Genomic DNA, 27,961 nt, shown 5'->3' with positions numbered 1-27,961 from the left:
ACTTTGATTCTAAACAGGTATACAGTAAGTAAGAAGATTATTAAGGCAGCACAGTGTTAACATTGATGACGACAATATAACATTGGTAACTGATACTTTGTATAGCCTCAGTCCACTTTGCTCCAATTCAGAGAGCAGGTGTCGTTTGAGGTGTCGTAGCTCATTTGATGGCTCATATTTCAAGGAGAACCCACTTCTGTGTGGACAAGAGCAAACCTTCATATTAGTGGGTTTGTTGGTGTGAGGAGCTCAGATGATCATGTCCCAACAGGTTTATTTTGCTCATAGTGAAAGGTAAGGAATCTCAGAACAATTATGCATAGTTATTTGTAAAAAAAATATAGATTTTTTCATAGCTGTTCTGCTTTTTTTAATGTAAACTCTTCATGTTTTACAAAAAAAAAAAAAACAACTGTACATGATGGAGGGGAATGGAGATCATTTTTGGTTTGAGCACCCTAAAAAACATTACATTGACCAAAAATATATGGGACAGCTTCTGTGTCTGAACCTGGACCGTGGAGTGCCTGGTAGTGACCTCTGTTGTAGAGTCTTTACCTTATAATATAAAGCACCTTAAGGCAACTGGTGTTGTGATTTATCCCTGTATAAATAAAACTGAACTGAACTGAAGTGATCGATAACCTATAAAAACAGAAAAAAAGACCTTCTGTGTTTAGTATAAAACTACAGGAAGAGAGTAAAAATCAGTGGAGGTCCTGGGTCGGTTGCAGAAAACAGGTTCAGATCATAAACTGCGGCTTAAAAATTTTTGATCACATTTTTTTAATCAAACAGGAACAAAAAATATTAGCTGGCTGTTTTAAATCTACAGATGATATTTTGTAGATTAGCAGAAAAAATCATATCCAGTGAAACATTTTTAAAGTTTTTATTTTTCAGATATTTTTATTACAGTGCTTTTACACCATTTCATTTGATGTGTTTTTATTTATTAACAGATCAGAACAAAGGTAAAGCCCAGAGGAAACATGAATAAAATATCTCTGCTGTTCTTTAATGTCAGACTTTAATAAAAAAAAAAACTAACAGTAAATGCTTTTTTCTGAATTGTTTGATTGATTTTCCTCCTTTTATCTCGTTTTCTCATATTAATAACGAGTAAGTATTCTAAAGTATTCTGATTCTGATTAACAACACAAGAAAAGTAATTTTCATCAGTAATGTTTGATTCATGATACATTATTAAAAAATATGCTTGTTCTACTGACTTGAACAACTGTAAAACAGATTTTAGATCATCTTAAAGGCTGATTGTTTCACAGTTTAATAATGTCTTCGTAATGACATAATCAATTATTAATTTTGATTTCCTTTTTCTGTAAAATTAACAAATATATTTGATCAAAATACATTTAATAATCAATAAATGCACAGTCAAATAAGATAATAATTCTAAAATTTGATTTCCAGTCTGTATATTCATGTTGATTTTAATGAGCTGCTGCCAAATAACACTGCATATCACTGCAGGACACAAGCCTTGTTTTTAATTTTAGCTGCAGGAAATAAATGAACTCCAGCTCCCACTCTAGCTCCCACTGAAGACCCTAATAAACCTCCCGTCACATCTCACACCGAAGTGCCTAATAATCCAGCTCTATATCCAGCAGCAGCAGCTGTGAAAGCAGCTTTAATACCAATTCCAACACCAACTACAAAATCCAGTCCAAGAGCATATGCGATAAGAACAGCAACCTTGCTGTCTCGATTAAACATATTTTTTTGTTCTGCTTTGTATGTTGCTTCTTTGGGTGTCATATTTTCTTTCTTTATTAGTCGTTCCACCTCTTTCTTTATAGCCTCCTCTGCCTTCTTAAACATCTGATTGCTGTAGTAGCTTCCTCCATTTTCCTTCACCATGGTGTTGATCTTCTCCAGCAGCTCTCTGACCTGAGCAGGATCTCTGATTCTGTTGTTAAAAACATGATATCCTCCTCCACACTGATTGATGAACTCACTGAGACCTGGAGTTTCAATGATGCATTCCTTTATGGAGACCTTCAGATCATCTACATGGGTGAACAACACCATGGTGTAACAAGCTGCTTTGTCTCCAAACACATCCTGAAGGATTCTCACTGTTTCTTGTTTTTTATCTTCTAACTCTCCTGGATTGACCACAATCAGGAACACATGAGGACCAGGAGCAGCCAATGAGATGCATCTATTGATCTCTTTCTTGATCTGGTCTAAGGTGAACATGGTGTGAAACAGGCCTGGAGTATCAACTACAGCCAGTTTTTGAAAGTCGAACGGAGCTGTTTCCTTCTGACACTCTAATGTCACTGGGGAAGAAGATGATATTGATCTAAATACATTTCCCTCTAAGATGGTGTTTCCTGCTGCACTCTTCCCAGCTCTGGTTTTTCCCACAAGAACAATCCTGAGGTCTGGTTCCACTTTTTTAAATGCTCTCTCTACCTTTTCAAACATCTCATTGGTGTAGCAACTTTCTCCATTATTCTGAACCATGGTGTTGATCTTCTTCAGGAGCTCTCTGACCTGAGCAGGGTCTCTGCTTCTGTTGTTAAAAACATGATATCTTCCATGACACTGACGGATGAACTCATTGAGAGCTGGATTTTTTATGAATGTTTCTATTGTGACTCCATCATGCTCCAGATTGTCTCCACAGGTGAACAGGGCCATAGTGTACCGTGCTGCATCTCTTCCAAACACATTCTGAATCTGCCTGACTGTCTTTTGTTCTTCTTCTGTGAATCTGTTTGCCTGAATCACAACCAGGAACACATGAGGACCAGGGGCAGCAAAGGGGATGGCCCTACTGATCTCTGTCTTGACCTCCTCTTCAGTCTTATTGGTATCAAACAGACCTGGAGTATCAACCACAGCCAGGATTTGACCATCAAACTGACCTGTGTCCATCTGACACTTTGCTGTTGCTGTGGAAGCATTTGGTGTAGACATAAATACTTTTTGTCCTAAGATGGTGTTTCCTGATGCACTTTTCCCAACACCATTTTTTCCGACAAGCACAATCCTGAAGTCAGCCTGTCTGAACATTTCACTGGTGTAATATCTTCCTTCATTTCTGTGAACCATGTTGTTGATCTCCTTCAGTAACTCTCTGACCTGAGAGGGATCCTCCATTCTGTTGTTAAACACATGATATTTTCCTCCACACTGACTGATGAAGTTACCCAGAGGTGGATTATTACTAATAAATTCATCTATGGTAACACTGGCTGCCTCTGGATCATCTCCACAGGTGAATAAGACCATAATATAACATGCTGCTTTTTCTCCAAACATGTGCTGAATTTTTCTATTTCTTTATCTTCTTCTGTGAAGCTGCCAGTTTGAAACACAACCAGGAACACATGGGGACCAGGAGCAGCAAAGCAGATGCATCTATGGATTTCCCTCCTCACATCCACGTCAGTCAGTCTGTTCTCAAACTGATCTGGAGTAACAACTACAGTCAGGATCTGACCCCCGAACTCTTGTGTTTTCTTCTGAAACTCTAAAGATGACCTTGACTCAAAACTATTTTTATTATTTCCTAAAATGGCATCTCCAATTTTGTTCTTTCCAACTCCAGTTTTTCCAAGAAGCACAATCCTGTACTCTGGTTTATCTGGTTCTTCTTGTTGTTCTGGCTCCTCTAGCTCTGCAGAAAAATATTATGAACATTTTACTGTTGTTGGTGTAAAAGGCACATTTTACTATTTTCTTTCTCTAAAATGAACATTTTTACAGATGAAAATCTGAAAACAAATATTTGTTAGCTTCCCTCAGTTGTTTTGCAGCCCAGACTAGGGCTTAAGTCACTGAATAAACAAATAAATAAACAAACAAATAAATGAAGAGAAAATTCTGAGAGAAAGTCTTTGACCCTGTGGTGGACAGAGAAACTGCAGGTTTCTGCATTTCTACACTTCTACACTCCAGGCCTCGAGGGCCGGTGTCCTGCAGGTTTTAGATCTCACCCTGGGTCACCACACCTGAATAAAATGATTAGCTCATTACGAGGCCTCTGCAGAACTTCAAGACATGTTGAGGAGGTCATTTAGCCCAGCGGTCCCCAACCTTTTTTGCGCCACGGACCGGTTTATGCCCGACATTTTCACGGACCGGCCTTTAAGGTGTCGTGGATAAATATAACAAAATAAAACTAGTACCGGTACCGAAAAAAAGAAAATTTATTCATAACACACGTGAAAAGACCCAGGAAAATCGAGTTAACGATAAAAACGATAACAAAATAACGCTGAAAACCGATAAAAACCCTGAAAACCACACATTTCACACCTGAGCCTCAACTCTCGCGGCCCGGTACCAAACGACTCACGGACCGGTACCGGTCCAAGGCCCGGGGGTTGGGGACCGCTGATTTAGCCATTTAAATCAGCTGTGTTGGATCAAGGACACATCTAAAACCTGCAGGACACCGGCACTCGAGGCCTGGAGTTTGACACATGTGTTTTAGGCCTTAGATGTTAAAATAAACTCTAAATCATTTCATTTTGTGAGGTTTTATAGAATCAGCTACCTCTTTGGAAATAAGCCAAATTGGAATGGCTCTCTCCTAATCAGACATTTTTTTCTGAGAAACATTCCCAATGATCTATAAAACACACATTCTTGGTACGAAGTGTTCAGATAAGAGGTACCCAGTGGTAATCAGAGCACTAGGTGTGGTGACTCCCAAGCTAGGTGAGTGGCTCCAGCAGATCCCAGGAACAACATCTGAGATCTCTGTCCAGAAGACCGCAGTCCTAGGAACAGCAAAGATACTATGCAGGACTCTCAAGCTCCCAGGCCTCTGGTAGAGGACCCGAGCTTGAAGGACTGACCACCCACAGGGGCACAAGGGGAATTTTATGGAATATGTATTTATTTAATTATTACAGAGAAACTAATATGAACTCCTTTTCCATGTAGTAGTGTATCAAATTAAATTTGGATAACATACATGCTTGCTATTACCTGTTTGAACTGTGAACATGAAACCTGTACAGAGGTTCTTCTCACCAATTGTGCTAAAAGTGCTAAAGTGCTAAAACTTTCTTTTCTCTAGTTTTAGTTTTTTGCTTTCAAATAGTCATTGTGAAAGAAAATAATTAATATTTTAGCCAAATTCTCTTAATGCATGCTCAATCAACCAGGTAAGGAAATCCCCAAAAGTTAATTCTGTTTATCTGGACAAAAACACTACGTCCAGATGAACAAAATCAACTTTCTGGGATTTTGACATGAAGTTGACATAGAGTTATGTTCTCCTGAACATTAAGATTGCGTTGTTGTATTTTTTTTTATCCAAATGTAGCAGATTAGACATTGGAAATATCTTTTTTTTTTGTGTCATATTTAAATGTACATTGAAAAAGTGAGTTTAAATGTCCTTACCCGGTAGAAGCTCTTGGTCAGACATGTCTGTATAGCAGTTTGTGTGTCACTGCCCGTCTTGCTGTCGAATAACTTCTTCTTTATCTCACCACTCTATAAGAGACTCTTTCTAGCCCCTCCGTGCAGATGTGGACTGTTGGAATGTTGCAACTTCCTCAGCATCACAGACCGCTCAGTCAAGCGCACTTCAGACATCGTTCTTACGATCACCAGCAGTTGACGGCTGACTTGAGGCAAATTAAGCCATTGAGTGACGATAAAAATCAAGGGATAAACCTTTTTTTGACAGCATGCCACATGCTTCAGTTACATTATTAGTATGTTTGTTTGTGTTGATTAGAAAATGTATTTTAGTGCCAGACACTAAAAATTTTGAAATATCACGATATTGAAAAAGGTCGAAGGCTATTATTTAGGTAAAGGTTGACAAGACTAGTTTTATATTCACTTGTTCCATTTAAACCATAAAAGTAGACATATAAAGTGTTTAGAATACACTTTTCTTTCATGACAAACCATGTTCATTAAATTAAATTAAATATGTTATACATTTAAAACTCTTACATGCAGATATTTAAAAAAAAATTACACAAAATACAGTCGTGGCCAAAAGTTTTGAGAATGACACAAATATTAGTTTTCACAAAGTTTGCTGCTAGACTGCTTTCAGATCTTTGTCCCAGTTGTTTCTGTGATGTACTGAAATATAATGAAAAGCACTTCATACGTTCAAAGGCTTTTATCGACAATTACATGACATTTATGCAAAGAGTCAGTATTTGCAGTGTTGGCCCTTCTTTTTCAGCAACTCTGCAATTCGACTGGGCATGCTCTCAATCAGCTTCTGTGCCAAATCCTGACTGATAGCAACCCATTCTGTCATAATCACTTCTTTGTCAGAATTAATGGGGGGGGGGGGTTGCCTAACTTTTTAAAGTTTTAAAGTTAGGCGCACTGGCACAAAACTTAGGCACACTCCAATTTTTCAACCGCACCGCTTAACACCGCAGTTTTACATGTGCACTTCTTTTTTTTTCTTTTTTTTTTTGCAGTCCATACATACAATATTGATTTGTAAATGATTAACTAACAATCTTGTGCTTAAATATTGCTTCATCAATATTGTAGATAATGTTAAACTTAACATTAAACAAAAAAGTTATCAATAGTTCTTTTCATCTTTTCTTATTACCCACAGCTACATCCACTTCTGTCGGGCGTAGGCTGCTCACTAGGGCTGGGTATCATCACTGATTTCTATGATCCATTCGATTCAGGTTCTCAAAGTCCTGATTCGATTCGATTTAGCCTCAGACAGTCAGAAATATTATAATTCTGATCATTTATCAGTAATGACACATGTGAGACTTCATCAGAGGCGTGAGCATCACAGCCGATGCCTTAGCATCAAAATAACTGATAATAAAACACAGAAAAACAAAAACATGAAGGAGATTTTCCTGCCCTGGCTTTTTATAGCAGATAACCTTAAAAATATTCTGCAATTTTGCATAATTTTTGTCCGAGGTCATTTAAGTAAAAAAAAAGATGAAGAAAGAACAGTAAACAACCGACCTGTAAACAACGGTAGACTGGTGGGTGATAAGCAAATGTATAATGCAGAAAACAGATTTGAGACGGGAAACTGTTCTTGAAGTACACACACACACAGAGAGAGAGAGAGAGAGAGAGAGTACTTATTATATCTATATAATACGTGAGCTGTGCATGAAGTGTGATTTTTATCGCGGTGGAAGCAAAACAGCAAAAGGGAATTCATGACGACATTTATCAAATATGAAGCGTAGTTTGCCGCTTCTTTTGCTGCTGGCTCAGTGAATTTTGGTTGGAGAGAGATAAATGCTGTGTCCAAATTCAGGGGAAGGATGTTCATACGGACACTACCTACCTACGTCACAAGGTAGTGTCCTTAGACGGACGGGTAGTCAGGAAGTGAGCGGCTGTGGACAGCCCCTTTTTTTCTCCATAGAAACTGAACATAGAAATTTAACAAACAATGAGTGTCCAACACAACAGATAGGCTGTGCACAGTAGTGATGGGATTTCCGGCTCTTTTTAGCTCGGCTCACTAAAAAGAGCCAGCTCTTTCGGCTCCAAACCGACTCTTTAGGTTGTTTTGTTGCTTTAATTTATTTATTATTAACAACAATATAAAATTATGCACAAAAAAAAGTGGTTTTATTTATATATGTTTATATATAAATATATGCGGTGGCCCCTAGAGACAAAGCACGTACAAACTCCAAAACACATTTCTAGCAATAACTGAACTTCCAAAACAGAGCTACACAGATCACTTAAATTACACAATTGAAGGCATGAAAGCATATGTGTATTGTTTGTGTATTTACACACAAGCACTCATATATATTCAAATAATTTAAAAAAAAATGTTCATTTACCTGTTATTACCACACACCAAATCCGGTCGTTGGTACTTGCTGGCTTGTGTAGCCACTAGGTAACAAAAGCTCAACACTGCCCCTAGCATCCTGGAGCACTTCTGTTGTCTTTTGTATGTGTTTTAGAGTTTTTACGTGTTTTGGAGTTTTTACACCAGGGACATCAGAGGTTCTGTACAGCAGTGGTCCGTGAGTCGTTTGGTATCGGGCCACGAGAGTTGAGGCTCCGCTGTGAAATTTATGGTTTTCAGGGTTTTTATCGTTAACTCTGTTTCCCTGGGTCTTTCCCTTGTTGTAGTTGTGTGTCTTATTTTGAAAGAAATACTTACACGTTACCATAGCAACCAGAGAGCATTAAGCGGCAGAGAGGATGATGTTACAGGACGACGCTGCTAATAAAGTTACACAATTACACAGTACATTCACGTTTATTATTATATTTACAAAATACGAAAGTTTTTGTCTTGGTCGGATCATTTTATGTGGTTGTATTTATCCGCGACACCTTAAAAATATTAAAGCCCGCTCCATGTCTGACATAAACCGGTCAGTAGCGCAAAAAAAGGTTGGGGACCGCTGCTGTACAGCATGAAGGTTAATAGGACCGCACTCATATGAATATGATATGTAAATTGATTTATTCTTGTACATCCACGCCGTAGCAGGCCAATTCTTCACCCCAGTGAAGAGGTGATCATTTTCTCCTCGTTTTAATAAAATAAGCTGTTTGGTCTTTGTTCCACACAACATATCACCAATTCGAGAAAATCTAAATTAGCTGTATACAGTAATACATGAAAAACCGCAGGACCCGCCATACATGCTGGTTTACGGTTATTTAAATAAAATACAAAAACATGTCTATGCAGATGCCCGAAGATTAACAACACAACCGCTATAACAGTTTAACTTTTGTGCAAGCAGATTGTCATATACTTACATCTGAAAGTGTTTTCCTCTCCCGCTTTGACCACCATCGTTATCAGAAACAAATCTCCTCTATGACCCGCAATGAATCCTGGGATATAGTAGAACACGAAGGATCCATTGGACCCATCCTTACAATTCGGGGCAAAGTAGGACGCATTTGTCGCCACATTTTGAGTACTCTTTGAATTCGGACAGCCTTCGTCGCATCGCTGTGACGTCATTACCTCCAAATATGGCATTTTAAGCATCCTTCCCCTGAATTCGGACACAGCTAATACCTGCAGCTCAGAATCTAGCACAAAAAGATGTAAACACAGAGTTCCGACAGCGTGTCCATGTACGGGCCGTCGGGTGAGAAAGCCGAGAAAGAGAAAGCTAACTCTGATTGGTCGGGTCTGCTCTGTGTTTACGTCTGTGTGGAATCCGTGTACCTGCTCTCATTTGCTGTTTGGCGGTTGTTGAAATAGTTTTGTGAGCTTTAATCTGAGAATCTGCCGTTTCTGGCAAAACACAGTTATATTTAAAAGTCAATTCAGGATTTAATGAATCGATTTCGCTTTATTCAAGCTACTCACCTCCCTCTTCCACCTGCATTTCAAATTGACCACGGCCAATCAGAGAGGTCCCGCCCCTGACTATCTCTAATTTGTTTAGTCCACCATAGGGCATAATGTGTGTCTGTTGTTGACTACACGGAGAGTTGCATTTGTGTCCAAATTTGTCGCACTCTAGAGCCCTGCCATGGACCCAAAATGTCAACGTTTTGGTCCCCGAGCCACTTAGTTATCACTTTTGCCTGATGGCACGATGCTCCAGCGTGCTGGAAAATGCATTGTTCTTCACCAAACTGTTGTTGGATTGTTGGAAAAAGTTGCTGTTGGAGGATGTTTTGGTACCATTCTTTATTCTTGGCTGTGTTTTGGGCACAATTGTGAGTGAGCCCACTCCCTTGGATGAGAAGCAACCCCACACATGAATGGTCTCAGGATGCTTTACTGTTGGCATGACACATAGCACTCACCTTTTTTTGTCCGGACAAGCCTTTTTCCAGATGCCCCAAGCAATCGGAAAGAGGCTTCATCAGAGAATATGACTTTGCCCCAGTCCTCAGCAGTCCATTCACCATACTTTCTGCAGAAGAGCAATCTGTCCCTGATGTTTTTTTTTTTTTTTTGGAGAGAAGTGGCTTCTTTGCTGCCCTTCTTGATACCAGGCAGTCTTCCAAAAGTCTTCTCCTCACTGTGTGTGCAGATGCGCTCACACCTGCCTGCTGCCATTTCTGAGCAAGCGCTGCACTGGTGGCACTCCAATCCCGCAGCTGAATCCTCTTTAGGAGACGATCCTGGCGCTTGCTGGACTTTCTTAGAAGCCCTGAAGCCTTTGTAACATGAATTGAACCTATTTCCTTAGTAGCCACAATATACTTGCCTGTGTAGCCATTTTATGCAACGCAATGATGGCTGCACACGTTTCTCAAGGCATCCTATGGACTGCTGCATCGCATATTTTGTGATAAAGTGGATGCGTTGAGATCACAACACAGTGTGAATGTGGTCGTGATGTGGGAGTGTGAATGGGCTGCCTTGAAACAGACAGACCCCGAAGTTTTGGCTTTCGAGCACATATACAGAAAGCCAGAACGTGCGAACTCTCGAGACGCACTCTTTGGAGGGTACACCAATGCCATGAAACTGTACCACAAGACTACATGTGATGAAAAAATATTTTACTATGACTTTACCAGCCTCTATCCCACAGTGCAGTCTAAAAAAGCTTATCCTGTAGGACACCCACAAATCATTTACAACAACTTTGACAGGCTAGAAAATTATTTTGGCTTTGTTAAATGCTCAGTACTCCTAATTAGAGGTCTGTTTCACCCAGTCCTTCCCCACAGGTGCCACAGCAAACTGATGTTCCCCCTCTGTAGCATGTGTGCTGAAGAGCAGAACCAACACACTGCACACTGACAGTGGGAGGATGTTGTCGGGAACCTGGGTGAAACAGACCTCTAGATGTGCTATGCCAGACCTTCCCAAAGTGTGGGGCCCGCCCCCTGGGGGGGGGGGGGCGCAGAGCCATTGCAGGGGGGGCCCGGTATGAAAAGGAAAAAAACAAAACAAAAAAAACCAATGCTTGGACACTGCTAGCACGGGGTGCCTCCACAAACACAAATCAGGAGATGAAGCATTGCTGATTTCCAAACCAACTTCATTCTAAGCCAAAGACTAGAAAATATGGTGAAGCATAGCTTCCCTTTGGCTTCACCTGCACAAGTGCCGAGGTAGGTCTCCCCTGCAGGATTGGTTTTCCCTTCGTCGGGAGCAGCGCTGGGCTCTTCAAATCACGGACAAACAGTATCGTACATTCTTGATTTTTAGTTCACAAACACTTGTTGTAATGACTAACTACTCCTGACATTTTGGAGATGTTAGCTCTTTATACAGTAAAGTTACAGTGGGATACAAATAACATCAGGCTGATCCTGCCACAATTTATTCCCCCGGTTCAAATCACGGACAAACAGCATCCAACAGTTGTTTATGTTGTTGAACCTTTTTTGCAGAGGAATTGAAAAATGTATTGATAGCAATGTTGAATATTATTACACAGGGAAAAAAACAACTACATGTAAAATAATTACATCGTGACGCCTCTGCCTTTGTAAATGGAGGGACAGTAGCTGCATGTGTATATGTAAGGGTGTAAAACCTGAAGATTAACAGTATTTTGTCTCTACCTGATATTCTGCAATTCATCTCATGTAAGCAATAACGTGGCGCACAGCCGACGTAAAAAAAGGCACATACCTTTGACGTTGCGTGACGAACTCTGTATTCCTCGTCCACACGTAAATGCAAAAAAGGAGTTTTAAAAAATCTCAGTTTTCGGTGATTCGAAACGCCGTTTACGTGTGGACGAAACAGCTGCGTTTTCAAAAATCCCCGTGTAGGTGTGGATGTAGCGTAAAAGAGTTAGTAGTTTATTTTCTTACTACCTGTAATTTATTGCAAATTACTTGTATTTGCTTAATTGTTTACTAAATGTTTGAGGTGTGAAATAAACCGCAATGGAGCAAAATATAGGTGTGTGTGGTTGGAGGATGTGTTCGTGCGTGCGTGTGCGAGGGGGGGGGGCGCAAACATTTTTCTTGTAAAACAAAGGGGGGCCCAGCAAAAAAAGTTTGGGAACCACTGTGCTATGCTATCCTGCAATAGGTGTAGGCTGCTGGGGGGATTACCATGATGCATTGTGTTTCTGCTTCAGTCACCTTTCTCATTCACTATGTGTTAATAGATTTCTCTGCACTGAATCATACCTGTTATTTATCTCTGGCTGTATTCCACAGCAGCACAGCAAAGGACCACTGGGCCAGACCTGCTTGCTATGTGGGCAGTTATCTATGACAGCGGTCCCCAACCCCCGGGCCTTGGACCGGTACCGGTCCGTGAGTCGTTTGGTACCGGGCCGCGAGAGTTGAGGCTCAGGTGTGAAATGTATGGTTTTCAGGGTTTTTATCGGTTTTCAGTGTTATTTTGTTATCGTTTTTATCGTTAACTCGGTTTTCTTGGGTCTTTTCACGTGTGTTATGAATAAATCTTCTGTTTTTCGGTACCAGTACTAGTTTTATTTTGTTGTATTTATCCGTGACAGCTTAAAGGCCGGTCCGTGAAAATAATGTCGGGCATAAACCGGTCCGTGACGCAAAAAAGGTTGGGGACCGCTGATCTATGACACAAAGTTCACAAACTGCTGTGTTTACTATTTACTACAGCTGAGCACTTTATCATCCAAAATAAAAACTTATTGCTGCTGTTACATATCCTCCTGAGGACCGAGGAAAAAATGTCTTTCACTTTAACACTTGTCTACTACAGAGGACACAATGAATAGGCTGGGTTTCAGGAGGATATAATCATGGCTACGATCACCTGGATGACTGAGAACCTACAGACATAATCATGAAACATGACAGTTATTCTGATTTTCCAGCTTTGCTTTGAAAATCATCACAGGCTCCTTATTCCTGGTATCACTCAGGTATTTCCAGGTAAAGGTGGAGCCTGACAATATTATGGGTATAGGAGGAAGTAAAGTTGAGTGCAGGTGGATGTTTTAGTGAAAACGAAGTCTGAGACACAGTGAGTAATAGAATTTTTTCTCTCAGTTTAAAATGTCATTTCAAATGTTTATGTACTGCTCTGTGCATTTAATCACTAGATCAACAATAAGCTCTCATCTTGTTTGAATCCGAGTTGTATTTGCTGTTAAACATTTCTGATCTTTGGAGATTTTTAAAACCCATCTGAGGGATTAAAGAAGCGTAGTCTTAAACAGAAGCCCCAGGTACACCATCAGCCTGTTCATGTGTCTAACTGCTTTTCCCCACTCAATGACATGCCTGCAGGGGATCAAACCCCGGTAATCGGTGATTCTGTTCTGAGACATGTGAAGCTAGAGACACCAGCAACCATAGTCAATTGTCTTCCAGGGGCCAGAGCAGGCAAAACTGAGGAAATTTAAAACTGCTGGCTAAACACAAATGGAAATTCCATAGAACTGTAATTCACATTGGCAGTAATGACACCTGGTTACATCAATCGGAGGTCATTAAAATCAATATTGAATTGATGTGTAAATTTGTCAAAACAAACTATGTAGTTTTCTCTGGTGTCCTCCCCAATCGGACCAGGAGTGAAATCTTTATGACATGTTTAGCCGCATGTTCTCCTTAAATTGCTAGCTGTCTGAGTGGTGTCCAAAAAATGATGTGAGCTTTATAGACAATTGGGGAACTTTAAAACAGAGTTAAAAGGGAGTTTTTCCTTTGCACTGTTGCCAAAATGCTTGCTCATAGGGGGTCATATGATTGTTGGGGTTTTCTCAGTTGTTTTATTGTAGGGTCTAGCTTACAATATAAATTCCCTTAAGGGAGATGTTGTTGTGATTTGGCGCTGTATAAATTAATTAGAACTGAATTTAAGTGAACTGAAATTGAAATTGAATTGAATTTGTAAGTAATTATGCTTTCTCCTGACTTTAACTCAGTAAGGGTCCACTGCAGTCTTTAAGGCTTTGGTTGGCTGTCTATAACAAATTCTGTATTAGTCACATTTCCTGCACAAAACCACTTTCGTCACCTGTGTTAAACTAAAAATAACACGTACATGCAAAGGTGTGGAGAAGCAGTAAGAAACAAAGTCAACTAACATTTTTTTTCACCTGAATGTGACCTCACTCACCCCATCCTGAAAGGTTGATATCAACCTGAGTGTTGATACGGTTATCTATGACACAAAGTTCACAAACTGCTGTGTTTATTATTTACTACAGCTGAGCACTTTATCATCCAAAATAAAAACTTATTCCTGCTGTTACATATCCTCCTGAGGACCGAGGAAAACATTTCTTTCACTTTAACACTTGTCCACTACAGAGGACACAATGAATAGGTTGGGTTTCAGGAGGACATAATCATGACTACGATGACCTGGATGACTGAGAACCTTCACAGACATAATCATGAAACATGACAGTTATTCTGATTTTCCAGCTTTGCTTTGAAAATCATCACAGGCTCCTTTATTCCTGGTATCACTCAGGTATTTCCAGGTAAAGGCAGAGCCTGACAATATTATGGGTATAGGAGGAAGTAAAGTTGAGTGCGGGTGGATGTTTTAGTGAAAACGAAGTCTGAGGCACAGTGAGTAATAGAATTTTTCTCTCAGTTTAAAATGTCATTTGAAATGTTTATCATCACAGGCTGCTTTATTCCTGGGTTCGAGGAGGTATTTACATACAAAGTTGGAGCCTGGCAGTATTTCGGTACAAGAGGAACTAAACCTTAATGCAGACGCATGTTGCAGTGAAAACGAAGCCTGAAGCATAATGAGTAATTAAAAAAGTTTCAAAAAAATGCAATTTCAAATATTTACATGTTGACAAAATCCTCCAAAATTGGCCCATGTTGATCTTCATCAGTATTTAGCAGGCTAATGATGACTGTGTCATCTGCAAATTTAACCCTGTAAGACCCAACTGTAGCAGTCCCCCGGACCAAGGAAGAAATAGAGAGAGCCTCGACGGGTGCAGTAATTTTTACTTTGAGATTCATTCAGAATCTAACAGTGCTGAGGTGCGCCAATGCACCGTGAAAACTAAACAGAAACACAAAATACATTTTCTTAGACGCTTATTACAAATATGAACTCAAATAAAGCAGAAAATACAACAAAATATCAACTAAGCAATCAAATACAACTTGAAACATGTACCTCGCTCTGCATTCCAAGGGCTGCAAATTGTTAATTTCGCTAGAGTCCGGTATCACGCTGCTTCACGCTTCATTGAGAGCTGCCTACTGGGACATGTGCGCCACAAAAACCGGTCTGAGCTGGAAGTGCAGCTTGCCGCTAACTAAACAACAGAGCCCTCTACTGGACACTACGCGTAGCTGTTCAGGCTTAGATCAATAAACAAAACTGGTCCTTTACACCAACCTATCAAAAAATAGCCACAAAAATCTGTTTTCTTGGAACTGAGATGTTTATTAACCCTTCTAACAAAATCCACAAACATTTTCCTTGCATTATCATGTTGTTTATTACAAATGTTATTTATTGCATTTGATAGATTGGGTGTTTTTGGCAACTTTTTGTTAATAACAGTGTTAATTTTTGACAACGAAAGAGTTTTGTCCATAACATTTTGAAATTACAGAATGTGTTTTACAGTTTTTCCTCTCAGAAACTCGTGTATCAAATATGATACAAATGGAATTAAAGGGTTAAGGATGTGCCTGCTCACACGCTAGCTCCTGCGGCCATTCCCATATGGAAAAGAAATAGTAAAAACTTATATGATTTACTCATGAAAGTGGCCACTTTCTCATTACTTTCATATATTGTTTTAGTAAGTATCCAAAACGTACAAGTTTCATTTATATAATTCTTCAAGGGATCTTATATCTGTTTTCACTCTTGTATGCTTTTCATACAAGTTTCACACAAGACAGATACAAACTTTATAAGATTTATATACATCTTTTCCATATGGGTTGGTATAAAGAACATTTAGCAGGTGCAAAAGCACACATAAAGCCAGTGAAGAAGGAATGATACTCGGGCAGTGTGTCATTCACTGTCACCCTCTGAAATCTGTCTGTTAAAAAAAATCTAAAATCTTAGAGTATTTAAAAGTATTTGGAATCAGCTCCAGTTTGGATTTGGGAGACAGACACTATCTCTACTTGTAAGATTAGGCTTAAATCTTTCCTTTTTGCTAAAGCATATAGTTAGGGCTGGATCAGGTGATCCTGAATCCTCCCTTAGTTATGCTGCAATAGGTGTAGGCTGCTGGGGGATTCCCATGTGTTAGGGTCGTTGACCCGGTGTTTTCAGTTTTCAAGCTTTCCTCACATCAAGAAGCTCTCGATCAAAATCAATACAGCTCCTCCTGCATCTGGAGCCTGTGAGGGACATTTTATTCAGGCAGTACTCATGTTCACTGCTAAACAATTACAGCTTCAAAGCAAGAACCTTGAGAGCAAACTGCTGCTGAAGCTTAACCATCATTTCACTGAGTGAAGAAATGGCACACTTCTGCTAAATATGCAGAGATAGATGCACACACAAAGTGAGCTGCCTTCTATGTACATATGTTGAAGTTGCCTCGTTCTAATGTTTTCTCTGAGGCTGCTGTGCCATTTGGAGTAAAAGTGAATATAAAGTATACAGCATATCTTGTCACTGGAAATGGTTTGCACTGTTCATATATTTATATTACTTACTATAGGTATGGGTTAAAAAAGCTTTATGTTGTGAAAAACTGAAATCTGGAAATTAGAATTGTTGTGCCTTAATTTGTTGATGTTTTTATATAAATTCTCTTTGAAAATACTAACATTTGTACATTTATTTTTGTTTATCTGACAGCATTTATTTTAAAAAAGTAAAAATTATGTCAGATTTTACAACCAGTTACTCAGTACTTGAGTAGTCTTTTCACCAACTACTTTTTTAATCTTGAGTAATTTTTTGAGGAATACTGTTATAATGCTACTCTTACTTCAGTACAATTTTTAGGTACTTGACCCACTTCTGGCATTTAAGTCCTTAGTTTTCTCCAGCTCATTGTCTTGTCATTGTTGTGGTCAATTTCGCTTTTGTGTTTCAGTTCAAGTCAGCCAATCCTTCACTCTTTCAGTCAGTCAGTCAGTCTCATGTTGTGTTCATCCTGCCTTCCTAATAAAAACTATCTTCATCCTTCGCCAACCCCTGAGTCGTGCATTTGGGTCCTCTCTTTTCCACATCCACACAGCGACCCCTGACAAAATGGCAACTCATGTGCCGACACGCAATGGAACCAGCCGAATCTGAACTGGATGAGTTGCAGCAGGCACCACTCTCTGTTTTGAGGGAGAGCTGAGGTGGAAGCCGTGGCCCCTCCCGGAGTATGAGCATGTCTTCATGAGGACTTGTCTGGCTCTGGACAGGCCTCTAAGACGCTGCAGTTCTCCGCCTGGTGCCTCACCTGCACGCGAGCCTTTGCTGCAGAGAGTGGGCATCACCCACTGAGCTTTGGCTGCTCACTCTCTCGCCTGTCCGTTCTTTGAAATCTGCCTGCCACACACACGCGCTCCCACCTCGCGGTGGCACAGTGGCTCCGCCTCCTATCTTGGCTTGATGGAAGCTGGTCTGCTGTTTACCGCCAAGGGGAGGCCACAATATCCGGCGGTGAGTTTTTTCCCAGATACTCCTATTCACCCTTCAATAGCTTTAATGACCGCTGTTCACCGCCCACCAACACCAAATATTTATTGTAACCATTGTAACCAACCAACTATCCGATAAATGTTAATTACCAACCTGTACCCATTAAGACTGTTTTGCCCTCTGAGGCTTTCACCAAGGACATTTAATCTTTCAAATTCAATCATTTCTCTCATTCTGGTTGAATATCCTGTCTCTCAGCCTATTCCTGCTGGCAAGGCAGCTCAAACCCTGCCTTCCAATTTACCCATTCCAGTTCCTCAACTAAGGGTGGTTAGGGCCCAGCCTGTCCCTGTACCAGTTCTAGTGATGGGATTTCCGGCTCTTTTTAGAGAACCGGCTCTTTCGGTTCGGCTCACTGAAAAGCTCCGAACCGGCTCTTCAGGTTGTTTTGTTGCTTTAATTAATTTATTATTAACAATAATATAAAATTATGCACAAAAGGAATTACTAATGTAAAAAAAGTGGTTTTATTTATATATGTTTATATATAAATATATGCGGTGGCCCCTAGAGACAAAACACGTACAAACTCCAAAACACATTTCTAGCATGAACTGAACTTCTAAAACAGAGCTACCTAGATCACTTAAATTACACAATTGAAAGCATATGTGTATTGTTTGTGTATTTATACACAAGCACTCATATATATTCAAATAATTTTTAAAAAAAATGTCCATTTACCTGTTATTACCACACACCAAATCCCGTCGTTGGGATTTGCTATGACAGTGTGAACGGCGCAAATCCAATATTTTCAAATCCGATCTGGGTCACTTTCGTATGTGGTACTGAATCCGATACATATCCGATGTTTTAGAAAGCGACTGCTGTTTGAACGGTCATGTCGCATTAAATCCGTCTTTTACGTCACCGACACAAGACAGATGCCAATTATCAGCGCCAGAGAAGCGCCCGAGAAGACATCACGAATGCTTCCTGGCCATCCCGTGTAGATGTCAGTGAAACTGTTGGGAAGACAACGTTGGAGAAACGTGAACATTTTATTTGTACTGCATAATCTGCAGATTCTGACAGAAATCTGCAACTATCCTTTGAAGCACCGCTCCTCTAAAACAGCAATAAGGATAATTATTAGGTTATTTACATTATTATGTAAATAACAAAATAACTTAAAGCAAAAATTGGGAAACGTAAAGTCCGAAGTCTTTACATTAACGGCCATCTGTCAAACAATACTGTTTGCTCTGGGTCTAAACAGAGCGCGTTGTGTGTGAAGTCTTCTTTTGCGCATGCGGGCCGCTTTGAGCATTTACACTAGAGCGCGTTTGCTGTCGCATTTTATTTGTAGTGTGAACGAGCAGACAAAAAAATCGGATTTGATCAAAAAATCAGAATTGAGCATCAAGACCTGCAGTGTGAACGTAGCCTTAGACAGCCGTTAACACATGATTCTCCTTATGGGGACCTGATATGTTTAATATGCTGCTGAGAATATAGCCCAGAAGAAGCGTATAGTATAGCTTTTATTTTGGAAAGAGACATTTCTCTGTAATAAATATATCTGATTGAGTGATTCCTCAATCAGATATATTTATTTTTTTTATTACTTTGTTGTTTCAGCAACATTAAATTTAAAAACTGTACTTTTGAGTTAAAATATATATTTATAATTTTAATAAATGACAAATTAAAAAGGCATGAACATTTGTTTTGTATCGAAAAAATATCGAACCGTGACACCAAAGTATCGAACCAAACCGAACCGTGAATTTTGTGTATCGTTGCACCCCTAGAAGATGCATATTCTCTGTCATATGGACCTGCATAAATAAACTTTCTGAATCCTTTATCATCCGCAACTGAAAATAGTTGTGGATGATTACTATACCTTTCTACTGTGAAGCTGTTGTCCCTGGCTCTTTCTCTGTCACTCCCTCCTGCTCTGTTCCTGTGCTACTGAGTGTAACTACCGCCCCTCATCCCAGCGTAAAGCACAAGGCTCGCATGAGGAGTGAAGCGGCGGAAAAAAAGTGCGAGAGAGAGGGTGAGAGAAAGAAGAAAAAAAAAACCCATGGCTCGCGATAAGGAGCCGGCTCGCGTCGTTCACGTCAAAGAGCCGGCTCTAAGAGCCATTTTGATCGCGACCGACACATCACTAACCAGTTCCTCGGACGGCAAGGGCTTAGTATGTCCCTGTAACCGTGCCAGTTCCTTGGGTTGGGGCAGCTGACGTCCAGCCATTACCAGTTCCTGTGCCAGCTCACAGGGCGAGGGCACTGAGTGATGATGCACTGAGTGTTTCTTCTACCTCTTCTGCCTACCGTTCTCCTTCTAAAGTCAAAGGTAAATGTATTTATTATAGCACATTTAAAACTACACCTGTTCACCAAAGTGCTGTACATTTAAAATAGTCAAATGAGATACAAACATAGGATGACATGACAAAATTTGAGAATGGAAGCATAAATGAAAAATGTGAGTACGGAATAACACAAAAGTAGCTGAAACTCATTCTGATTTAAAAGTCAAGGAATAAAAGTAGCTTTTTAACCCTTTAAGACCTACCATAGAACCAAGTCTGCCAGAGATTATATTATATTTTTACATGTTGTAGTGCAATTTATGGGAGCATTTCAAATTGCTACACATCAATACAACCATTATAGCCCAAATTTTAATAATATGTATGAATTAAGTGCACAGTAATTACATAAATTGCAAAAAAGTGCAATAAACTACAAAAAAATAGAAAATCTTTTTTTTTTTAAACATATATATCTAGTTAGAGAAATTTAAGAGGTTTATCCCTCAAAACTCTAAATACAAAAAAGTTGCACAAAATAGTTTCCCACCACAGGTGTAGGAGTGTTTAGCTTATTTTAGAGTTTAGAAATGTGTTAACATAGAATGTAGAACTATTGTAGAGACACTGACACTGCCCTTAATATAATAAAGGCCTCATTGTGTCGTGAACTTAGGAGTAGATTGTAGGAGACCCCTCCCCCACTTGAACTGTGGAAGTAAAACAGAGGAGTTAATGCTGAGTGGAAATTACCTAGAGGATGTTTGAGTGGGGGTCTCAACATTTGTAACTGGATAACTGTGGTCTGGAAGAGAGATGGGTTTTATGACCTAGGGAGTCACCTACACCCACAGTGTCACGCACACACATCCACACGCACACTCACTCATGTGCGCTCACATAGGCATTCATGTGCTCGTGCACATAGATACAGACACAGAGTTTGCAGCACACCGTAGGGGGTTTTATGATGGGGACGCCTCTATAAAGCTGGCTGTAACTAACAAAGAGGTGAAGATTTGCAGAGGGACACACCGGCCTCGTCTTCCCTTCTAGAAGTGCATGCTTAAATGAAGATGAATAAAGATGAATAAAGGTTTTGTGAAATGACTACTGAGTTCCGGTGCCGTCTCTGGAAGTTTCGACGAATAAAAGAACCGGGGAAAAACTGATTTCGCAACACAGGAAATTTATTTTAAGTGTCTTCTTAGTTTTATTTTTGAAATACAACAATTTTTATATACTGCAGGAAAAACAAAAATAAATATTATAGTGCAAATTTGCAAAAAAACAGAATATGGATCAAAATAAACTATTTCAAACAGTGCAATATGAGTCGTAAGCATTCCAGAAATGACACAGAAAGTCATGAAGTCAAACATAACTTTTAAAAACACCAGTATAGGCTCAAAAAGCCCTGATGGTAAAAAAAACTACATTTCCGCAAAATGACGTCACTTCCGGTTTTGGGCAGGTCATGACGGACATGCTCTGGAACCAGTCTTCTGGAGAGGGGCTGGAACCTGTCTTAGTCTGGAGTTGCCCCTGGTGAGAGGCGGCGGCCTGGGGTGGGTATTCTATTATCCCCTCGGCTTGCTGCCTGCATGTTGGGGTTCCTCCGGGTGGATGAGAGGGTTTGTTCCCTGCGTCTTCAGGTCGGGGAATACTTCCTGACTGTCATCTGCGCTTATGTGCCGAGTGGCAGTTAAGAGTACCCAGCCTTTTCAGAGTCTTTGGGTGGGGTGTTGGAGGTTGCTTTGCGTGGAGACTCTGTTGTCCTACTGGGAGAATTCAATGCTCATGTGGGCAGCGACAGTGAGACCTGGAGGGGGATGACTGGGAGGAACGGCCTCCCTGATCTGAACCCGACTGGTCTTCTGTTGTTGGACTTCTGTGCAAACCACAGTTTGGCCATAATAAACACCATGTTCAAACGTAAGAGTGTCCATAAGTGCAGGTGGCACCAGGGTGCTCTAGGCCGCAGATCGATGATCGATTTTGTAATCATATCACCAGACCTGCGGCCGTATATTCTGGACACTTAGGTAAAGAGAGGTGCTGAGCTGTCAACTGATCACCACCTGGTGGTGAGTTGGATCTTGTGGCGGGGGAGGACGTTGGACAGACCTGAGGTGAGGGTTCTCTAGGAATGTCTAGCAGGGGCCCCAGTCGGTGAGATCTTCAATGCACACCTCCGGCAGACCTTCAACAGCATTCCGAGGGAGACTGATGACACTGAGTCCGAATGGACCATAAACCAGAGACAGTTTTTGGAGTGGCACAAATAATTTCTGACTTCTTATTTGATGCAGAACACCTGATTATTCTGTAAATATTTTTAAATGGGTATATGAAAAACGCCTGATACCTTGGCTGTATTTTTAGGTAAATAGTTGCATATAACTTTGTTGTTTGCAGAACTTGTGCATATTTTTTTTTTTTTATAAATTTACAATTGTAGGGTTGTAGGGCTGTCCTGGTTGACACGCCTCTGCAATGTTGCATGGAGAACAGGGGTGGTACCTCTGGATTGAGAGACGGGGCCCATATAGCAAAATTGGTTTGGCCCGGATCTGGCCCACACAATGTGCTTACACATGGCCCACATACCGGAAAGAATGACGGCCCTTTGGTGGCCCAGATCTGGTTTGCCAGATGTGGCCAGCAGAAGGCCAGTTGCAGACACACTGCTGGTCCTGTGCTGGCCCATGTGTGGACTACCTCTGGCAAACCTGATCTGGACGACCAAAGGGCTGTCATTCTTTGCGGTATGTGGGCAGCCATGGGCCAGTTGTAGACACACTGCTGGCCCTGTGCTGGCCCAGATCAGTTTCAGCTCTGTTCCCACATGGAAAACTGGACTGATGGACCTCCTGCTGTCAGACCTGCAGGGTTTAGGCCTGTGGTGTTCTCCTCTGTCTTATACTGAACACAAACTACATTTTTTGTACTGGCACAAATAATTTGTGTGCCTTCTTATTTGATGCAGAACACCTGATTGTTCTGTAAATAGATTTAAATGGTTATATAAAAAACGCCTGAGGCCTTGGCTGTATTTTTAGGTAAATAGTACCATATAACTTTGTTGTTTGCTAAACGTGTGCATAATTTTTAGAAATGTACAATTTCTATTTGCATTTCAAGTTATGAAAATGATTCGTTAAACGTGTTTGTGGGTTTTACAGTAAAAAATATAACTTTTTTCTACTCGGATTTTGAATTTTTTGTCTGAATTTAGATCAACTGTGCTAATATAGTATACTAAAATGAAAAAATAACTCAAATATTCAGATATTTGAGGTTGTGCTGAAAATAATGATACCAAACAAGGCAAGAAAAACATATTTTAAAGGTGAAATATAGAGGTAAAATCAAAAGTAGTCAAAAACGGCCAATTACACCCTGGACCCCAGAGGGTTAATCAAGCCATGTAATAACAACATGTGCCAGAACATAATAGTGCAAAACTAACATGACAAAACTCTGTTCAGACAGTGAACGAACTGATTCTTATATAGCGCTTCTTTATTCTCCCAGATTACTCAAAGTGCTCTATACAACATGCCACATTCACTCAATCACACACTTTCTCTAAACTGAGGGTATCCTAACTACATTCATACACAATTACAGTTTTGACATGCAGACTGGAGGAACCAGGGATCGAACCACTAACCTTGCAATCAGTAGGTGACCTGCGCTACAGCCATGCACTGGCAAAGATGAGTAAACCATCACTAGGTTTTGGATAAAGTGTACACTCACAAACCTGTCAAACCTGCATTTGAAACGTTGGCTAACATAGCAGTATAGTATTGCAAAATGGTATTTTGCTAACTTCTAACTAAAATAGGAAAATAGGAACATAAATAGTGCCATCATTGCCAGACCTGGCCCACATCTGATTGACATACACCCGGCCATGACACCAGTCAGTGAAAAGTGACAGCTTGATGCCAGATCCGGGCCAGACCTGTTTTCTATGAACCTTGGCCACCTAACCCACAATCGAGCCAGATATGGCATGCCATTGCATAAACAGTGCCATCATTGCCAAACCTGGCCCACATCTGTTTGACATACACTCTGCCATGACATCGGTCAGTCAGAAGTGCCAGCTTGATGCCAGATCTTGCCCAGACCTGTTTTGTATGGGCCTGGGCCTGGCCCACATACACCAAACTACAATCGAGACACATATGACATGCCACCACATAGACAGTGCCATCTATGCCAGGCCTGGCTCATATCTGGATACGTCTTATCATGCCAGAAGTCAGCCAGTAGGGCCGGCTTGATACCGGATCCAGGCCAGACCTGCTTGCTATGTGGGGGGTGGTGGTCAATTCAATTCAATTCACTTCAATTTTATTTATATAGCGCCAGATCACAACAAAAGTCGCCTCAAGGCGCTTCATAGATACAGAGAAAAGCCCAACAATCATATGACCCCCTATGAGCAAGCACTTTGGCGACAGTGGGAAGGAAAAACGCCCTTTTAACAGGAAGAAACCTCCGGCAGAACCAGGCTCAGGGAGGGGCGGCCATCTGCTGCGACCAGTTGGGGTGAGAGAAGGAAAACAGGATAAAAGACATGCTGTGGAAGAGAGACAGAGGTTAATAACAGATATGATTCAATGCAGAGAGGTCTATTAACACATAGTGAGTGAGAAAGGTGACTGGAAAGGAAAAACTCAATGCATCATGGGAATCCCCGGCAGTCTACGTCTATTGCAGCATAACTAAGGGAGGATTCAGGGTCACCTGGTCCAGCCCTAACTATATGCTCCCCATTTTTAACCCTAGAACACTATTGCTAAAAATAGTAACACAATCACTAATGCCGGGTGATTTTTATCCAATATAATATGACCAACAAAAAGTATTTGTCATCAAAATATATGAAAATATGACAACACATTACAAATTAGAGTGGTCTTCTTTTAATTTCAACTGTCCTATGTCTAACAAAATGAAAAAAAGAATAATGGGGGGATCCTAAAATAGTGCTCCAAAATTACTGAAAAATTAGGACCACCAACAAAAAAATTCCTAAAAAGAAATAATGACAATGGAAAGCTGGTCTTTGGTCCACCCATTCCTGGGACATTGGAGACTTCCCAGGTGAAGGCACAGTCTCCTCGACACGGTAATAGCTGCAGATGGGAGAAAACATGTAAATGTATTTGCTCGGGTGAAAATCACCCAGCAATAGTGTTCTAAGGTTAAGAAGGGGGACCATAGAGTGTGTTCCAACTACAGGGGATTCAATTCAATTCAATTTTATTTATATAGCGCCAAATCACAACAACAGTCGTACCAAGGGAATTTATATTGTAAGGTAGACCCTACAATAAGACATAAAGAGAAAAACCCAACAATCATATAACCCCCTATGAGCAAGCACTTTGGCGACAGTGGGAAGGAAAAACTCCCTTTTAACAGGAAGAAACCTCCGGCACAACCAGGCTAAGGGAGGGGCGGCCATCTGCTGCGACTGGTTGGCGTGAGAGAAGGAAAACAAGATAAAAGACATGCTGTGGAAGAGAGACAGAGATTAATAACAAGAATGATTCAATGCACAGAGGTCTATTCCAGAAGTGACTGGAAAGGAAAAACTCAATGCATCATGGGAATCCCCCGGCAGCCTATATCTATTACAGCATAACTAAGGGAGGATTCTGTGTCACCCGATCCAGCCCTAGCTATATGCTTTAGCAAAAAGGAAAGTTTTAAGCGTAATCTTAAAAGCAGAGATAGCGCTGTCTCCCGAATCCAAACTGGAAGCTGGTTCCACAGAAGAGGGGCCTGAAAACTGAAGGCTCTGCCTCCGGTTCTACTTTTAAATACTGTAGGAACAGCAGGTAAGCCTGCAGTGCGAGAGCGAAGTGCTCTCATAGGGTGATATGGTACTACAAGGTCATTAAGATAAGATGGGGCCCGATTATTTAAGACCTTGTATGTGAGGAGCAGGATTTCAAATTCAATGCTGGATTTAACAGGGAGCCAATGAAGGGAAGCCAATATAGGAAAAATATGCTCTCTCTTTCTAGTCCCTGTCAGTACACTTGCTGCAGCATTTTAGATTAACTGAAGGCTTTTCAGGGAGTTTTTGGGACTTCCTGATAATAATGAATTGCAGTAGTCCAGCCTAGAAGTAATAAATGCATCAACTAGTTTTTCAGTGTCACTCTGAGACAGGATATTTCTAATTTTAGAGATGTTGTGCAAATGGAAGAAAGCAGTCCTACATATTTGTTTAATATATGCATGGAAGGAAATTTCTTGGTCAAAAATGACTCCAAGGTTCCTCACAGCGTTACTGGAGGCCAAGGTAATGCCATCCAGAGTATGACAACTACTCTTTCAAGGATTTTTGATATGAAAGGAAGGTTGGAGATTGGCCTATAAGTAGCTAAGACAGGTGGGTCTAGAGATGGCTTTTTAAGGAAAGGTTTGAGAATGGAAGCATTAATGAAGGAATATCACAAAAGTAGCTGAAACTCATTCTGATTTAAAAGTCAAGGAATAAATCTAGCTTTGTAAGTAATGGTTTAACTACAGCCAGCTTGAAGGCCTGTGGTACATAGCCAATTATTAGAGATAGGTTGATCATATTTAAAAGTGAAGCATTAATTAATGGCAGGACTTCTTTAAGCAGTTTTGCAGGAATGGGGTCTAAAAGACACGTTGATGGTTTGGAGGAAGTAATTACTTAAGTTAACCCTGATGCACCCGCCAGGGGGAGAGCGGCGGGGTCGGGGGATGTGGGTCCCCCGCGGAGGGAGGGAGGAGGTTGGGGTCGCGAGATCCCCCGAGGGAATGGGAGAGAGAGAGAGGTGGTCGAGAAACACCCCGGCGAAAGCACAGCGCGTCGCGCGGCGAGATGATAAGAGCGTGGATGGCGGGTACTAAGCGTGTCGGGGTTACAGGTTACAGAGGCGGTGTCCGGGCGCGTGCTGTACAACAACAACAACAACGGCAACAAGGTGCCAACGAGAAAGAAGAAGACGAAGAAGACAATGTCACGCACTAGACCGTGGGAGCCAAAGAGCACTAAGGTCGGTACAGGTGGACCGCATTTGCCGGCGGTGTCATCGTCGTCCTCCTCCTCCCGCTCACCATTGCCGTCGCAATCCCCATCACCATCACCATCACCAGCGAGTTTGGCGTACGCGGGGTGGGCTACGGTCGCTCCGTTGTTGCGACCGGCCACGCTTCGCTATCGAGGGCTAGGGGTCGAGGAAGACCAAGAGCAGCAGCAGCAGCAGAGGCAGCAGCAGCAGCAGCAGCAACAACAAGAGGGGAACTCGGAGGAGGAGGAGGAGGACTCTGAGGAGGAGGAAGAAGAAGAGGAAGAGGCCGAGGAGGATAACGACTCGACAGCCCGAACGCTCGCAGAGGAGGAGCGCTGCTCGGAGGAGCAGGAGGGCGAAGACGACGAGGTAGCGGACCATGGGTTACCGGGCGGTGCGCGCGGCCTACGCGAGCACGGCCAAGAAATTCGGTTGCAATTATGCCAGGCTGATGGCTCGCAAGGCAAGCCAAAAGGCAGAGAAGGAGACGAAGACACAGAAGAAGAAGAAGAAGCAGCAGACAAAGAAGACGAAGAAGACGTCGACTGCGGGCGGGGGGTTTCGGAGCTTTGGCGGGAGGACTCCGGCCGTGCTTCATGTGGCGTTGATGATCTTGGGCGCGATCGCGGGCATGGCGATGTCGGTGAAACTCGCGACGCAGATGTAGCCGACGATTATGACGATGATGATGATGAAGAAGAAGACGAAGACTATGAAGACAAAGACTACGAAGAAGAAGAGGACGAAGACGACGACGACGAAGAGGAGGAAGACAACAACGACGACAAAGAGGAGGAAGAAGAAGACGACGACGACGAAGACAACAAAGAGGAGGAAGAAGACGACGACAACAACGACGACCTCGACCCGCGAGGACGAGGCCCCACTGAAGAGGCCGTGGCGGCGGCGCGAGTCCTCCTCGTTCATGGCCTACTTCCCGCCGGAGATAGAGGACTCGGTGATCGCCATGACCAACCTGGAAGCGGACAGGCGCAGGCCCGCCATCGACGGATGGAAACCCATGGGCCGCGTCGAGTTCCGAGCCTACGTGGGGCTGCTCGTGCTCGCCGGAGTGTACAGGTCACGGGGAGAGGCCTG

General features: G+C 41.5%; 1 pseudogene; it reads right to left on the bottom strand.

Moving 5' to 3' along the window:
- Positions 1-1,475: 1,475 nt before the first annotated feature.
- Positions 1,476-27,244, bottom strand: LOC146389944 (uncharacterized; annotated as a pseudogene).
- Between the last annotated feature and the right edge of the window lie 717 nt (positions 27,245-27,961).

This window comes from Perissodus microlepis, chromosome 3 (assembly GCF_051167445.1).
Source record: "Perissodus microlepis isolate ML-2025 ecotype Zambia chromosome 3, ASM5116744v1, whole genome shotgun sequence".
NCBI lineage: Eukaryota > Metazoa > Chordata > Actinopteri > Cichliformes > Cichlidae > Perissodus > Perissodus microlepis.
Note: the sequence above shows the minus strand (reverse complement) of the source record. Positions and strands in the feature narration are given on the sequence as shown.